Here is an 18,612-nt window from a genome sequence, read left to right on the forward strand (position 1 = left end):
AGCCTAAACCTCTGTGAGGAGGAAACCAGATGTTGCCAAACAGCCTAAATCTCTGTGAGGAGGAAACCAGATGTTGCCAAACAGCCTAAATCTCTGTGAGGAGGAAACCAGATGTTGCCAAACAGCCTAAATCTCTGTGAGGAGGAAACCAGATGTTGTCAAACAGCCTAAATCTCTGTGAGGAGGAAACCAGATGTTGCCAAACAGCCTAAATCTCTGTGAGGAGGAAACCAGATGTTACCAAACAGCCTAAATCTCTGTGAGGAGGAAACCAGATGTTACCAAACAGCCTAAATCTCTGTGAGGAGGAAACCAGATGTTGCCAAACAGCCTAAATCTCTGTGAGGAGGAAACCAGATGTTACCAAACAGCCTAAATCTCTGTGAGGAGGAAACCAGATGTTACCAAACAGCCTAAATCTCTGTGAGGAGGAAACCAGATGTTACCAAACAGCCTAAATCTCTGTGAGGAGGAAACCAGATGTTACCAAACAGCCTAAATCTCTGTGAGGAGGAAACCAGATGTTACCAAACAGCCTAAATCTCTGTGAGGAGGAAACCAGATGTTGCCAAACAGCCTAAATCTCTGTGAGGAGGAAACCAGATGTTGCCAAACAGCCTAAATCTCTGTGAGGAGGAAACCAGATGTTGTCAAACAGCCTAAATCTCTGTGAGGAGGAAACCAGATGTTGCCAAACAGCTTTATTCTCTGTGAGGAGGAAACCAGATGTTGCCAAACAGCTTTATTCTCTGTGAGGAGGAAACCAGATGTTGCCAAACAGCCTAAACCTCTGTGAGGAGGAAGCCAGATGTTGCCAAACAGCCTAAATCTCTGTGAGGAGGAAACCAGATGTTACCAAACAGCCTAAATCTCTGTGAGGAGGAAACCAGATGTTGCCAAATAGCCTAAATCTCTGTGAGGAGGAAACCAGATGTTGCCAAACAGCCTAAATCTCTGTGAGGAGGAAACCAGATGTTGTCAAACAGCCTACATCTCTGTGAGGAGGAAACCAGATGTTGCCAAACAGCTTTATTCTCTGTGAGGAGGAAACCAGATGTTGCCAAACAGCCTAAACCTCTGTGAGGAGGAAGCCAGATGTTGCCAAACAGCCTAAATCTCTGTGAGGAGGAAACCAGATGTTACCAAACAGCCTACATCTCTGTGAGGAGGAAACCAGATGTTACCAAACAGCCTAAATCTCTGTGAGGAGGAAACCAGATGTTGCCAAACAGCTTTATTCTCTGTGAGGAGGAAACCAGATGTTGCCAAACAGCCTAAACCTCTGTGAGGAGGAAGCCAGATGTTGCCAAACAGCCTTAATCTCTGTGAGGAGGAAGCCAGATGTTGCCAAACAGCCTAAATCTCTGTGAGGGGGAAGCCAGATGTTGCCAAACAACTTTATTCTCTGTGAGGAGGAATCCAGATGATGCCAAACAGCCTAAATCTCTGTGAGGGGGAAGCCAGATGTTGCCAAACAACTTTATTCTCTGTGAGGAGGAAGCCAGATGTTACCAAACAGCCTAAATCTCTGTGAGGAGGAAACCAGATGTTGCCAAACAGCCTAAATCTCTGTGAGGAGGAAACCAGATGTTGCCAAACAGCTTTATTCTCTGTGAGGAGGAAACCAGATGTTGCCAAACAGCCTAAACCTCTGTGAGGAGGAAGCCAGATGTTGCCAAACAGCCTAAATCTCTGTGAGGAGGAAACCAGATGTTGCCAAACAGCCTAAATCTCTGTGAGGAGGAAACCAGATGTTGCCAAACAGCCTAAATCTCTGTGAGGAGGAAACCAGATGTTGCCAAACAGCTTTATTCTCTGTGAGGAGGAAACCAGATGTTGCCAAACAGCCTAAACCTCTGTGAGGAGGAAGCCAGATGTTGCCAAACAGCCTTAATCTCTGTGAGGAGGAAGCCAGATGTTGCCAAACAGCCTAAATCTCTGTGAGGGGGAAGCCAGATGTTGCCAAACAACTTTATTCTCTGTGAGGAGGAAGCCAGATGATGCCAAACAGCCTAAATCTCTGTGAGGAGGAAGCCAGATGATGCCAAACAGCCTAAATCTCTGTGAGGAGGAAGACAGATGTTGCCAAACAACTTTATTCTCTGTGAGGAGGAAGCCAGATGATATCAAACAGCTTTAATCTCTGTGAGGAGGAAGCTAGATGCTGCCAAACAGCTTTAATCTCTGTGAGGAGGAAGCCAGATGCTGCCAAACAGACTGACGTTTTGGCCTGAAACAGCAGATCTGAGGAGATACGGGCTGAGTCTGAAATGGCACCCTATTCCCGTCATAGTGCACTACTTGACCTATTGGCCCTGGTCAAAAGAAGTAGACTGTATGGGGAATAGGGTGCCATTTTTTGGGATCCAGACCATGCAAAACAGACAAGGGCAGAGCAGAACCACTGTACTAATGGTCTGTAGAATATGTTCCATCTCAGCTCCTTAGTGTCCTTGCAGAGCAGTGATACCAAAATGTTGCAGGATCAGTCAATGATCTATTCCCAGGCATTATCATCCAACAGCATTTGTGCTGTATGGGCAAATCTCAAATTACAACCTATTCCCAGCCTACTACGTGACCAACCTGGTTTCGAACTAAAGCCTCCAGCGACAAAAAACTACACCAACACACCACCAGAATACCTGTCTGGTAAAATACTACACCAACACACCACCAGAATCGCTGTCTGGTAAAATACTACACCAACACACCACCAGAATCGCTGTCTGGTAAAATACTACACCAACACACCACCAGAATCGCTGTCTGGTAAAATACTACACCAACACACCACCAGAATCGCTGTCTGGTAAAATACTACACCAACACACCACCAGAATCGCTGTCTGGTAAAATACTACACCAACACACCACCAGAATCGCTGTCTGGTAAAATACTACACCAACACACCACCAGAATCGCTGTCTGGTAAAATACTACACCAACACACCACCAGAATCGCTGTCTGGTAAAATACTACACCAACACACCACCAGAATCGCTGTCTGGTAAAATACTACACCAACACACCACCAGAATCGCTGTCTGGTAAAATACTACACCAACACACCACCAGAATCGCTGTCTGGTAAAATACTACATTTTCGCTATTTTCCCACGCTATTAACTACTGGAAGGCTCTTCTCGAAGAGGTTGCAGTGTATACACTGAGTGTACAAAACATTCCTAATATTGAGTTGTTTTGAACACTCAGTATATATATGGTGTACAGATAGACAAGTGATGTGATTATTTCATAATCTGATACAATAGGTTGAGACAGCCAAGTGGTAGTATTACATTTCCTCTACTCTTGAGAATACTGAATAACATCATGTACTGTTGCAAGACTAGATATGTGAGAGAAAGATAGTTTCACTCCCTTGCTAATCTTCTCTTTTTTTCTCTCCAGTCCTTAGCTCCAGTCCTTAGCTCTAGTCCTTAGCTCTAGTCCTTAGCTCCAGTCCTTAGCTCCAGTCCTTAGCTCCAGTCCTTAGCTCCAGTCCTTAGCTCCAGTCCTTAGCTCCAGTCCTTAGCTCCAGTCCTTAGCTCTAGTCCTTAGCTCCAGTCCTTAGCTCCAGTCCTTAGCTCCAGTCCTTAGCTCCAGTCCTTAGCTCCAGTCCTTAGCTCTAGTCCTTAGCTCCAGTCCTTAGCTCCAGTCCTTAGCTCCAGTCCTTAGCTCCAGTCCTTAGCTCCAGTCCTTAGCTCCAGTCCCCTACATCTCAGCCCCAGTCTCAGCATCCAACCCCTGTCTCCTGGGCCCCAGTCTCAGCATCTCACCTGTCTCCCGGGCCCCAGTCTCAGCATCTTACCCCTGTCTCCCGGGTCCCAGTCTCAGCATCTAACCTCTGTCTCCCGGGCCCCAGTCTCAGCATCTAACCCCTGTCTCCCGGGCCCCAGTCTCAGCATCTAACCCCTGTCTCCCGGGCCCCAGTCTCAGCATCTAACATGTCTCCCGGGCCCCAGTCTCAGCATCTAACCCCTGTCTCCCGGGCCCCAGTCTCAGCATCTAACCCCTGTCTCCCAGTCCCCAGTCTCAACATCTCACCCCTGTCTCCCAGTCCCCAGTCTCAGCATCCAACCCCTGTCTCCCGGGCCCCAGTCTCAGCATCTAACCCCTGTCTCCCGGGCCCCAGTCTCAGCATCTAACCCCTGTCTCCCAGTCCCCAGTCTCAGCATCTCACCCCTGTCTCCCAGTCCCCAGTCTCAGCATCCAACCCCTGTCTCCCAGTCCCCAGTCTCAGCATCCAACCCCTGTCTCCCGGGCCCCAGTCTCAGCATCTAACCCCTGTCTCCCAGTCCCCAGTACCACACCCAGCTGCTAATTCATCTCCCAGTATCTAGCTCCAGCTGGAACACTACCCCAGCCTGGAGCTTCTATTTGAGAAGGCTGTTGTCCAGACATGACAGTCAGTGAAGACAAAGCACTGTGTGTGTAAAACATGCTCACTGAGCCTCCTCCAGAACCTCTGGACATTAATCATTACAATCACACCACACACACACACACACAACCCAACAAAGAGGTACACACTACACACACACACAACCCAACATAGAGGTACACACTACACACACACACAACCCAACATAGAGATACACACTACACACACACACAACCCAACATAGAGATACACACTACACACACACACAACCCAACATAGAGATACACACACTACACACACACACAACCCAACATAGAGATACACACACTACACACACTCACAACCCAACATAGAGATACACACTACACACACACACAACCCAACATAGAGATACACACACTACACACACACACAACCCAACATAGAGATACACACACTACACACACACACAACCCAACATAGAGATACACACTACACACACACACAACCCAACATAGAGATACACACTACACACACACACAACCCAACCTAGAGATACACACACTACACACACACACAACCCAACATAGAGATACACACACACACACACACACACACACACACACAACCCAACATAGAGGTACACACACACACACACGCACGCACGCACTCACACACACACACACACACACACACACACACACACACACACACACACACACACACACACACACACACACACACACACACACACACTAATACACACACACACACACACTAATACACACACACACACACACACACACACACACACACACACACACACTAATACACACACACACACACACTAATACACACACACACACACACACACACACACACACACACACACAACCCAACATAGAGGTACACACACACACACGCACGCACGCACTCACACACACACACACACACACATAAACACACACACTACACACATAACCCAACATAGAGGTACACAAAAACACACACACACAACCCAACATAGAGGCACACACACATGCACACACACACACACACACAACCCAACATAGAGGTACACACACAGGCACGCACTCACACACACACACGCACACACACACACACCTCCACGCATTACTAATCGTGTTCCCTTTAGTCTCTGAAGAAACAGGAGGGAATTGTAACGTAGAATCCAGCTAATGAGTCATATGGTAGGGTTAGCGCTACACGCGCTGAGCATGTAGCCTAGGGTATCGCATTTACACCTCAGGGGTGGAGATGGAGAGTGACCGCATTTCAGCCGTGCGTAATTGGCCGACTCCCACCACGGTAAAGGAGGTGCAGCGGTTCTTAGGGTTTGCCAACTACTACCGGAGGTTTATCCAGGGTTTTGGTCAGGTAGCGGCTCCCATTACCTTACTGCTGAAGGGGGGCCCGGTATGCTTGCAGTGGTCAGCTGAGGTGGACAGGGCTTTTAGTCACCTGAGGGCTCTGTTTACCCCGGCTCCCGTGCTGGCCCATCCGGATCCATCTTTGTGGACACGTCCGAGGCTGGGATAGGAGCTGTGCTCTCTCAGCGCTCAGGTACGCCACCAAAGCTTTGCCCCTGTGCCTTCTTCTTGAAGAAGCTCAGCCCGGCCGAGCTAAACTATGACGTGGGGGACCGGAAGCTGTTGGCTGTCGTCAAGGCCTTGAAGGCGTGGAGACATTGGCTTGAGGGGGCTAGACACCCTTTTCTCATCTGGACTGACCACCGTAATCTGGAGTACATCCGGGCGGCGAGGAGACTGAACCCTCTCCAGGCAAGGTGGGCCATGTTTTTCACCCATTTTGTGTTTACCCTTTCCTACAGACCAGGCTCCCAGAACATGAAGGCAGACGCATTGTCTCGGCTGTATGACACAGAGGAGCGGCCCATGGATCCCACTCCCAAACTCCCCGCCTCCTGCCTGGTGGCACCGGTAGTGTGGGAGCTGGACACGGACATTGAGCAGGCGTTACGTGCAGAGCCCGCTCCCGTCAAGTGTCCCGCTGGGCGTCTGTACGTCCCGTCTGCTGTTCGTGACCGGTTGATCTATTGGGCCCACACGTCACCCTCCTCTGGTCATCCTGGGAACGGTCGGACAGTGCGCTGTTTGAGCGGGAGGTACTGGTGGCCTACCTTGGCTAAGGACGTGAGGGTTTATGTTTCCTCCTGCTCGATGTGCACCCAGTGTAAGGCTCCTGGGCACCTGCCCAGAGGTAAGCTACACCCTGTTCAACAAAGGCCTTGGTCGCACCTGTCGGTGGATTTTCTGACCAATCTTCCACTCTCACAGGGTAACACCGCGATGCTGGTCGTTGTGGATCGTTTCTCTAAGTCCTGTCGTCTCCTCCCTCTGCCCGGTCTCCCTACGGCCCTACAAACTGCGGAGGCCTTGTTCACGCACGTCTTCCGGCACTACGGGGTGCCTGATAATATAGTGTCTGATCGAGGTCCCCAGTTCACGTCTAGGGTCTGGAAGGCGTTCATGGTACGTCTGGGGGTCTCGATCAGCCTTACTTCAGGGTTTCACCCCGAGAGTAATGGGCAGGTGGATAGAGTTAACCAGGATGTGGGCAGGTTTCTGCGGTCCTATTGCCAGGACCGGCCGGGGGAGTGGGCGGCGTTCGTGCCCTGGGCTGAGATGGCACAGAACTTGCTTCGCCACTCCTCCACAAACCTCGCTCCCTTCCAGTGCGTCATGGGGTACCAGCCGGTTCTGGCGCCTTGGCATCAGAGTCAGACCGAGGTTCCTACGGTGGACGACTGGTTCAGGCGAGTGGAGGAGACATGGGAGGCTGTCCGTGTTCACCTTCAGCAGGCCGTGACGCGCCAAAAGGAGAACGCAGATTGCCACCGCAGTGAGACCCCGGTGTTCGCACCGGGGGACCGGGTCTGGCTCTCGACTCTGGCTCTGGCTCCCGAAACCTGCCCCTCTTTCTGCCCTACCAGAAGCTGGGTCCGCGGTTTGTGGGGCCATTTAAAGTCCTGAGGAGAGTGAACGAGGTTTGTTATAGGTTACAACTTCCACCCGATTACCGTATTAACCCCTCGTCCCATGTGTCTCTCCTCAGGCCGGTGCTGGCTGGTCCGCTCCAGGAGTCTGAGGTGCGGGAGGTTCCTCCGCCCCCTCTGGACATCGGGGGGGGGGGGGGGCCCGGCATGCTCCGTTCGCTTCATACTGGATTCGAGGCGTCGGGCAAGGGGCCTTCAGTATCTCGTGGAGTGGGAGGGGTACGGTCCGGAGGAGAGGTGCTGGGTTCCGGTCGAGGACGTGTTGGACCCTACAATGTTGCAGGAGTTCAACCGTCTTCGTCCGGATCGTCCTGCACATCGCTGTCCGGGTCGTCCCCAAGGCCGGTGTTGGTGCGCAGTTGGAGCCGAGCGTCAAGGGGGGGGTACTGTCACGACTTCCTCCGAAGTCGGTCCATCTCCTTGTTCGGGCGACGTTCGGCGGTCAACGTCACCGGTCTTCTAGCCATCGCCGATCCACCTTTCATTTTCCATTTGTTTTGTCTTGTCTTCCCACACACCTGGTTTCAACCCCATCAATTACATGTTGTGTATTTAACCCTCTGTTCCCCACATGTCCTTGTCCGGTATTGTTGATTGTAAGAGTTTGTGCAAGTTATGTGTGCGAAGGGTTTCGTCCCATTGTATTTATTTATTGTTTTGTTCACAGTGATTTTTATTATTAAACTGCACCGTTGTAACACAATCTTTGCTCTCCTGCGCCTGACTTCTCTGCCGCCAGTACGCACGCATTACAGGTGGTGGCGTTTGAGTAATGAGTAGAGGCAGGAGGGGCATCTTAAAGCTAACGGTATGGGATGGCCAGCTGTTCCAGTATGTTAATATGAAGCTGTGGACATCTGTTTTGTCTTGCCAGGTTAAGTGTTTTCAATTTATCAGAGACAAGGTTTTATGAATAATCTATGTTAATAATGAACGTGTCTTAGTGTCAGGTCATATACAGCCATCTGAGGCTGAGTGGAGACTGGGGGACTGTCCAATTCACACACTTATCAAGAGAACATCCCTGGTCATCCCTACTGCCTCTGGTCTGGCGGACTCACTAAACACATGCTTAGTTTTTAAGTGATGTCTGAGTGTTGGAGTGTACCCCTGGCTATCCGTATGTTTAATAAAAACAAGAAAATCATGCCATCAGCTTTGCTTAATTTAAAGAATTTGAAATGATTCATACACTTACATTTACTTTGAATACTAGTCAAGACTTTTACACAAGTAGTATTTCACTGGGTGACTTCCATTTTTGGAAGGGGCAGAACGACAGATTTGTACCTTGTCAGCTCGGGGATTCGATCTTGCAACCTTTCGGTTACAAGTCCAACGCCCTAATGCTTATGGCTTGAACTTTATGGTCGGAGATCAGATCCTAGATACATTATGTGCCTAAGGCCAACTTTCACCCCTAGAAACATAGAGATCTAGTACTGGAGTATTTTGTATTACATTAAAAAGACAAAGACTCAATGACATAAATATTTCCTACTTACAGATACCTATTTGTCGAACTTTTTTGTTCATTCCACTTTTAAACTTTACTAAATATATGAGATGTAAGAGATTTTAGTCATTGCCCTACGGAGGCTCTATAAGTACATGATGAATTCATTACCTTTTTCTCCGCTGGGACTCTCTCTTCAGTTCTTCCAGCCTCCTCTGTGACTCTCTTCAGTTCCTCCAGCCTCCTCTGTTCTCTCCGTTCCTCCAGTCTCCACTCTGTGGGCTACTGGCCTACCACACGATCCACTTGGGATTCCCGTCGGTGGGCGAGACGTCCTTCCTCAGCCCTGTGGCAGAATACCATAGAATAAGAAGTACAATGGATATTCCCATTCAAAGCAATGTTCCGTTGTGTGAACCTGAACTGACTTAAATACATATGTCAAAAATGTTCAACTTGACCTGTTTGTTTTAGTTTATCCAGTACAATGTAACCAATGGAATAGGTTAGCAGCGCAAACACGTTCAACTATTTTAACCCAGTCAAATGGGTACACCTGCTGCCATATTTGATGGCGTACCATTTGGAATGTCCTCATGGGGACAGACAGTCCATTGAGCATGTGTGCTGTCAGTTGTTAAAGTACGTCATGGCGCTAGTTCTTCTCATATAAAACATGACCACGATTTGACCCTTTAGAAGTGCTAGTTTCACACCACTGTGACTTTGCAATTGCAGGACATTCGCTATTCACTGGATCTCATCTCATCCCATAAGAGCCTACAAAGCGCCTCAGTCTGTGTGCTCCCTTTAGCTACCCATTAAACATAACTTATCTCATAAAAAATATAATTTGCGGAGGGTAATATGTGATTAGCCCTCTCTCAATGGGGGATCTTGCTGGTACTGTAGTAACTGAACTACTGAAGGGAGGCTGGCTGCTAACGCAATGCTACGCTGCAGATCTCATTATCAGCTGTCACACTCTCTTTGTCTCTCTCTCTCGCCTTCCCTCTCTCTCTCTGTCTCTTACATTCTCTCTCTTTTTCTCACATAATCGTGACTCTCTATCTCCTTCATTCTCTCTTAATCGTGACTCTCCATCTCTCTCACTCTCATTGAAATTGAAATTCAACTTGATTTAGTGGCATGAAAAGCATTGTGTCAATATTGCCAAATCAACAATGTACATTGTAATAAAATAATGAATAATAATAATATCATAATAATATCATAATATAAAAATAATAATATAATGATAATAGTTGTAACGTTCGTCTTGTGGTGAATGAACGGACCAAGGCGCAGCGGGTGATGAATACATAATAATTTATTAAATGAAAGACGAAACACTAATGAACACTAGAACCAACTACAAAACAATAAACGAAGGCAACAGACCTGAAACAAACGAACTTACATATAGACGAAGAACGCACGAACAGGAACAGACTACCTAAAACGAACGAACAAACGAAACAGTCCCATGTGGTATACACAGACACAGGAACAATCACCCACAAACAAACAGTGAGAACAACCTACCTTAATATGGTTCTCAATCAGAGGAAACGTCAAACACCTGCCTCTAATTGAGAACCATACCAGGCCACACATAAACCCAACATAGAAAACACATAACATAGACTACCCACCCCAACTCACGCCCTGACCAACTAAACACATACAAAACAACAGAAAACAGGTCAGGAACGTGACAATAGTGATAATAATATAATAGTATGAATAATAATATGATGATGATAATAATAATAATAATAATAAAATCATTATTCTTATTAGTATTATAAAATAATAATAATAATGATAAAATAATAATTATAGTAATTATAATACGTATAATTATAATACAATAATAATAATAATAATACGGTAGTGAATAATAATACAAATACATCAATAATATAAATAATATAAATAACAACAAGATAATGTTCCCCGGTACGCCGTCATTGTAAATAAGAATTTGTTCGTAACTGACTTGCCTAGTTAAATACAGGTTAAATAAAATAAAAAATTATACTGGTAACTATGAATAGTAATAGGAACATATAATAAATAATAGGGACAATAAAAGGCAAAACATGGAAAATGAACATGCTACTATTATTAATACTAAAAACAATGCTACCACCACTATTATTAACACTAATACTACAACCATCCACTACTACTAGTGGTTAGAGCGTTGGGCCAGTAACCGAACGGTTGTTGGATCGAATCCCTTAGTTGACAAGGTAAAAATATGTTGTTCTGCCACTGAGCAAGGCAGTTAACCCACTGTTCCTCGGGCGCCGAAGACGTGGATGTTGATTAAGGCATCCCCACCGCACCTCTCTGATTCAGAGGCGTTGGGTTAAATGCGGAAGACACATTTCAGTTGAAGGCATTCAGTTGTACAACTGACTAGGTATCCCCATTTCCCAATATGATACATTGCTTGGTCTCCAGCTCCATCATTGTAGACATGACAGGTAAGCTAGAAAGCATTATATCATATAGGCATGCATGATATCATACATCCATCATGTGTTATTAAGCTACACAAAACGAAAGTGTTTGATGTGTATGGCTGCAGTTCAGATACATTCATTAAAGTTTATTAATTTATTGCCACCGGGGCCTGCCTGTTTAACTGCTAAACTGCTTGCTGACTGTACTGCATGATGTCACACCCTGATCTGTTTCACCTGTCTTTGTAATTGTCTCAACCCTCCTCCAGGTGTCACCCATCTTCCCTATTATCCCCTGTGTATTTATACCTGTGTTCTCTGTTTGTCTGTTGCCAGTTCGTCTTGTTTGTCAAGTCAACCAGCGTTTTTCTGTCTCAGCTCTTGGTTTTCCCAGTCTCTCTTTTTTCTCACCCTTCTGGTTTTGACCCTTGCCTGTCCTGACTCTGAGCCCACCTGCCTGACCACTCTGCCTGCCCCTGACCCTGAGCCTGCCTGCAGACCTGTACCATTGCCCCACCTCTGGATTATTGACCTCTGCCTATCCTGACCCTGAGCCTGCCTGCCATCCGGATCTGTTGCCCCACCTCTGGTTTACTGACCCCTGCCTGCATTGACCTGTCTATTGCCTGCCTGTGTTGGATTATTAAACCATTGTTAATTTGACGTTGTCTGCATCTGGGTCTTACCTTCATACCTGATACATGATTGTAGTGGGTTTACTAACGCATTAGTTATAGTAGCTATGTTAACTTTTATGTTAGCTGATATGGTTGACAACGATGTAGGCTGTCTGTAGCAGTTAGCGGCTATGATATGAAAGTTTGGTTTGGATTTTTTCCCCGCCTGGTCACAGACAACTGATGCGTTGTGCGACAAGGGAAAGGAAAAGGTGAGAGGAGGATAGCGTGTAAATGTGAGAAGGAATTATCCAACGATCAAAAGGATCATGCTGTTTGTATGTGGCTGCTATGAAAGCGAACTGTGTTTGGGTGTGATCAGTGGTGTATTCATTCCGCCGATTCTGTTGAAAAACGTTTCTGAAACGGAAGCAAACGGAACAAATAATTTCCTGGGATTTGGTGATTATCCTGGTGACTGGGAGGTTCACAACAAGTTTTTTACATCTGCAGCTTGTCAGGGTGGGATGTCCTTCAACGCTGTAATAGAAATAAGTCATTTTTATCGTCTTTCCTCCTCTTTAATGGCACCGACCGCCACTGGTGCAGACCCAGCGTGCGACAGAGCTGCCAGAGTTGTGACCCATTTTTGTTGGTTGTTTTGTCATAGTTGTGTCTAGGGGGTCATTTTTGGGAGGAAATTCTGTAACGTCCAGCTAGGTGTTTGTCCCCCTTTGCGTTAAGGATGACAGGTTCTTGTCCAGTTCTGGCATTTACGCCACCACAGACCCTAGGCCTGGAAATGGTTGATCTCCCCTTATAGGATGGAGAAGCTGTCTTCATTAAAGTATGGGGATTCTAGTGTGGGGATATAGGTAGCACACAGGAATACATTTTTAAATTTTGTATTTTTATTTTTTATTTCAAGCCGAATGTAAAATGTTCCTGTTTTGATAAATTCAATGGAGTGGGTTAAGTCTGATCTGTACCAAATTATCATACCCCTTGAGTCTCTTCCCTGTGTAACACCTGGTAGTTTGGTGGATGGGACTACAAGCTCTCTGTAACCTAGAGGGCAACCAGTGGGTCCATCTCCTTAATACCATGTTTCTTGTAGGATGACAGTGTCTCTACTTCTGATGTATTTTATGAATTCTGGGTTCCTGCTTTTTAGGCCAAAGGCATATTGCCTCAGACCTTGTATATAATAGCAATACGGTACGAGAGGTGTGGTATATTGCCAATATACCTCGACTAAGGGCGGTTCTTATGCATGACGCATTTCAGAGTGCCTGGATACAGCCCTTGGCCATATATTGGCCATATATCACAAACCCCCGGGGTGCCTTATTGCTATTACAAACTGTTCACCGAGGTAATTAGAGCAGTTAAAATGAATGTTTTGTCATACCCGTGGTATAAACTGGGTGGTTTGAGATCTGAATGCTGATTTGTTGAAAGTCGTGGTATATGTAGAGGGGGATTTAGAGGGGGATTGTAGAAGGGGATTGTAGATGGGGATTGTAGAGGGGGATTGTAGACGGGGATTGTAGTGGGGGATTTAGAGGGGGATTGTAGAGGGGGATTTAGAGGGGGGTTGTAGAGGGGGGTTGTAGAGGGGGATTGTAGAGGGGGATTGTAGAGGGGGATTGTAGATGGGGATTAAGATGGGGATTGTAGAGGGGGATTGTAGAGGGGGATTGTAGAGGGGGATGGTAGAGGGGGATTGTAGCGGGGGATTGTAGCTGAGGATTGTAGAGGGGGATTGTAGATGGGGATTGTAGAGGGGGATTGTAGATGAGGAATGAGGAAAGATGGGCGATAAAGAGAGAGAAGGGAGAGAAGGATGAATTGGTTATTTCTATAATACTACCGAGAGCAGTTGTAGCCAGGAATAAAACCTTCACGAAGGTGTTCGCCTTAACATTTTTCAGAACAGAAATAATCACTAGAACAAAAGCACGTTCTCTCATCGTAATTACAGCTTCGACTTCACATTGGTGGAAAAAATACCCACTTGTCATACTTGAGTAAAAGTATAGATACCTTAATAGAAAGTGAAAGTCACCCAGTAAAATATTACTTGAGTAAAAGTCTAAAAGAGAAACCTTTCCTCACTAACATTAACAACTATCTTTTCCCTGTCTTCTACTTGGCGACAGCTGTGTCACTGAAATCATCATAGCGGCTCCACAAGTAATAACTGGGCAGACAGTGTGGCAGATGGACCAAAGTAAAGGGGTGAGAGGGAGAGAAGGAACAAGACACAGGGGAGTGGAGATGAGGACTCTGGCCATGTTGTTGCTTGATCCTGATGGGTTTCCTGTCCTTAACTAGGTTAGGGATGTTTATATGAATGACTGGCCTTAAGCCAACTCAGGGAGGAAGGAAAGAGCTGTCTAAACCACTGAGTTGGGTGCGTGGGAAGGAAGGAGGGAGGGAGGGAGGCAGACAGGCAGAGAGAGAGAGAGAGAGAGAGAGAGAGAGAGACAGGAAGAGAGAGAGGGAGAGAGAGAGAGAGAGACAGGAAGAGAGAGAGGGAGAGAGAGAGAGAGAGACAGGAAGAGAGAGAGGGAGAAAGAGAGAGAGAGAGAGAGAGAGAGAGAGAGAGAGAGAGAGAGAGAGAGAGAGAGAGAGAGAGAGAGAGAGAGACAGGAAGAGAGAGAGGGAGAAAGAGAGAGAGACAGAGACAGATATATTTATGGTACACTTGACAATAAAGTGATAGAAAAAGTCTGACAATGGTTAAAATTATGTAACAAAGGGCTTCAAATCCATACAGCACTTGTCAGTCACATGGTTTCCTTTCTGAAGAATAGAGATTAAAGCATCCTCACAAGATGTCACAAACGCAGGGATTGAATGAGACCAGATCTAAAGCACAGAAATATAAGAAAAGCTCTCTCTCTCTCTCTCTCTCTCTCTCTCTCTCTCTCTCTCTCTCTCTCTCTCTCTCTCAGGCCTCGAACATTTGTTCAATGCAGTCGGTGGATGTAGATGTGATTGAGTTGTTTCTAGCTGCACCCCGTGGTTTTTCCCTCTAAGAGGGCAGTCGACAGTACTTCATGTTCACAGAGAAGGTGAGAGACAAAATGACAACCTGCTCTGACAGCTTTTACGCCAGACAGGCAGACTGACAGACAGACAGCCAGCCAGCCAGACAAACAAAAAGCCAGCCAGCCAGACAAACAGCCAGACAGACTGTCAGCCAGACAGACAGACAAACAGATAGCCAGACAAAAAGACAGACAGACACAGGAAGGCAGTTGACTGACTCCACTCATCATGTGGTGATGCTTTATGTCACCATAAGACGTGGTGTTATGTTGTGTAATTATTATTTCAACACTAGGTCCTAGTAAAAGATACTGAGATATGTAAGTATGTGTGTACATTCAGATTGATAAGTGTCAAACAGCCTCGCTCCCTCCACTTCCCACCTCCAGATGCATGAGATTTCAGCGGCTGACGAGAGTGTCCTGTTTAGGTGACCTAGTTGTTGTTCTTAACAAGTTACATAACTACTGCGTCCCAAATGGAACCCTATTCCCTATATAGTGCACTACTTTTGACAAGGCCTTTTGTGAGAAAGGCACTCCGTATAGGCTACTGCGTCCGTCTTACTATATACTGTGTCTACTATTTCAATATTAGAACACATTTTTCTTTATGCATGCATTATTAAAAAGGTTACAAGACAAAGTGTCACAGACATGGATAGGAATCTCTTCATGAGAGAAAATGTCAGAGGAGAGACAAAGTGGAGTCAGAATTCAACGGCTCAGGCACGAGATGTACGGATTACAAAGGGAAAACCAGTCACATCGCGGACACCGACCTTTTGCTCCCGGACAAGCTAAACACCTTCTTTGCCTGCTTTGAGGATAACACAGAGCCATCGACGTGGGCTCTCGTTCTCCATGGCCGACATGAGTCAGATATTTAAAGGGGAATGGAAACAATTTAGGAAGTGAAACTAAGCAAAGAGATGTATTCCATCCACTAATACTAAACATGTGCATTTAACATAAAAAACACCTCTATATTTAGTATTTTGATCGCCGACAATGTTTATTTGAGCTATGTTCAGAGCCATTTTAAATTGCCATAGTAACGACTGACGCCAGTGGCCGAAGTCAGCAAATTGTCTGTGTTATTGAGATTTCGCGCAGAAAGTGAACGAAGATGGCAACAACAAGTAGTAATTCAAACATGAACTGTATAGTGCCAGGCCGTATGAATTGGCTCCAAAAACAAAAAAATCCCTCGGTAAACTACCATCGACTGCCCAAGGACCCACAACTTTTGAAGAAGTGGCTCCATATCCTGAAGAGGAAGGACGTGCCAGCTTGAGCTAGCAGGATCTGCAGACAGCACTTCACGGAGGCAGACTTCGCAATGAGGGGCACTTTCGATGTGGCAACCCGGGAGTTTCTGAATGGAAAGGAGTCATAGGCCTACGTTGAAGCCCTCTGCTTGCGCCTCCATTTGAAATGTTGAGGGTTATGGTGTTGGGGTTACCGACCGACCATCATCAACATCGGGGACTTTGGAGTCAAGCAAAAGCGACTGAACGAAGGAGGCGACGCGAGTCAATGCCAACGGAGCCTGAAGTAACGTTAACCGGTCATGATTGTTGTTGACTAGGCTAGCGTTAGACACAGGATAACTTTGTTGCAACTCTAGCTTGTTTTGTGTAACACCCCCCAGCAAATAACGTTAGCAAGCAACTCAACTGCAACTAAAATTGCAACAGTTTATCCGTGTACCCCTGTTATTAGGTAACGCTAGTTACTGTAGTAGCTAGCTTCCACCTCATAGTCAAGTACTGTAATACATTTTGTTGACAGATTTGTTTTGTAATGTTTTGTTAATTAACTTCTTGCCACTATAGGGGGTGCTGTTTTCGCATTAGCATAATTTCCTCTACAGATTAAACTGCCTCTTATTCAATTATTGCTCTTACTATATGCATATAATTAATACCATTGGATAGAAAACAATCTATAGTTTCTAAAACCGTTTCAATTTTGTCTCTGAGTGAAACAGAAGTCATTTGACAGCACTTTCCCTGACCAAGAAGAAGAATGCAAGATGTGTATGCTCGCTTCAACGCTCTGCCTATATATGGTCACGCCACCTATGACCCGAAACACACTTCATTCGTCTTCCTCTGGGTGTCAAGAGGACGTCAGAGGATAAATTTTTTGTTTATCTTGTACTGACGTGAAATAAGACCTATTTCTTTGGCGTGACCGACAACTTCCGGTTTTCTGAATCGCGCTATTTGGAGGTGCGATTGTCTACTGTTTTGCTGCCGTTACGGATGAAAACTATCTCCGTCTCGAAGTTTGTTTGATACATGTGACCATATCATCTTAATGTATGTTTTTTCAATATAGTTTAATCAGATTATTTGAATTTTTTCGGGAGTTTTGCCGTGTTCCGTTCTGTGACTTTTTTTTACTTTGGCCAGTCGACCAGTACATATGCTAAATGAAGAGGGAAAGTTGCCATTATGAATGGATTGAACGACTCATCAGGACTAAGGACACCTTGATCAACATTCTGATGAAAGATCAGCAATAGTAAGACCCAATTTACGATGTTATTTCATATATCTGTCGTGCATGTGAACTGGTCGGGGGCGCCCAGCTGGTTCTGGCTGGCGTGGCTATGCTAATTTAGCGCTACATTTTGTTTTCGCTATAAAACATTTAATAAATCTGAAATATTGTTTGGATTCACCAGATGTTGGGCTTTCAATATCTGTACGCTGTGTATTTTTCTGAAATGTTTTAAGATAAGTAATTAGTTATATGACGTTGGTCTCTGTAATTGTTCTGGCTGCGTCGGCACTATTTCAGATTGCAGCTGCAATGTAGAACTGTGATTTATACCTGAAAAATGCACATTTTTCAAAAAAAAACTATGCTATACCATAAATATGTTATCAGACTGTCATCTTATGAAGTTGTTTCTTGGTTAGTGGCTATATATATTTTTATTTAGTCGAATTAGTGATAGCTACTGACGCAGGAAAAAACTGTTGGAGTAAAAAAATTGTGTCTTATGCTAACGTGGTTAGCTAATAGATTTACATATTGTGTCTTCCCTGTAAAACATTTTAAAAATCTGAAATGGTGGCTTTATTCACAAGATCTGTATCTTTCATCTGGTGTCTTGGACTTGTGATTTAATGATATTTAGATGCTACAATTTACTTGTGACGCTATGCTAGCTATGCTACTCAGTGGGGGGGGAGTGGGGGGTGATCCCGGATCCGGGTTGGTGACTCGTTAAAGGTTAACTTCTTATGGCTGGGTGCAGTATTGAGTAGCTTGGATGAATAAGGTGCCAAGAGTAAACTGCCTGCTCCTCAGTCCCAGTTGCTAATATATGCATATTATTAGTATATTTGGATAGAAAACACTCTGAAGTTTCTAAAACTGTTTGAATGATGTCTGTGAGTATAACAGAACTCATATGACAGGCAAAAACCTGAGAAAAAATCCAACCAGGAAGTGGGAAATCTGAGGTTGGTCGATTTTCAACTCAGCCCCTATTTAAGATACAGTGGGATATTGGTCATGTTGCACTTCCTAAGGCTTCAACTAGATGTCAACCGTCTTTATAAACTTGTTTGAGTCTACTGTAAAG

The sequence above is a fragment of the Salvelinus namaycush genome, chromosome 24 (assembly GCF_016432855.1).
Source record: "Salvelinus namaycush isolate Seneca chromosome 24, SaNama_1.0, whole genome shotgun sequence".
NCBI lineage: Eukaryota > Metazoa > Chordata > Actinopteri > Salmoniformes > Salmonidae > Salvelinus > Salvelinus namaycush.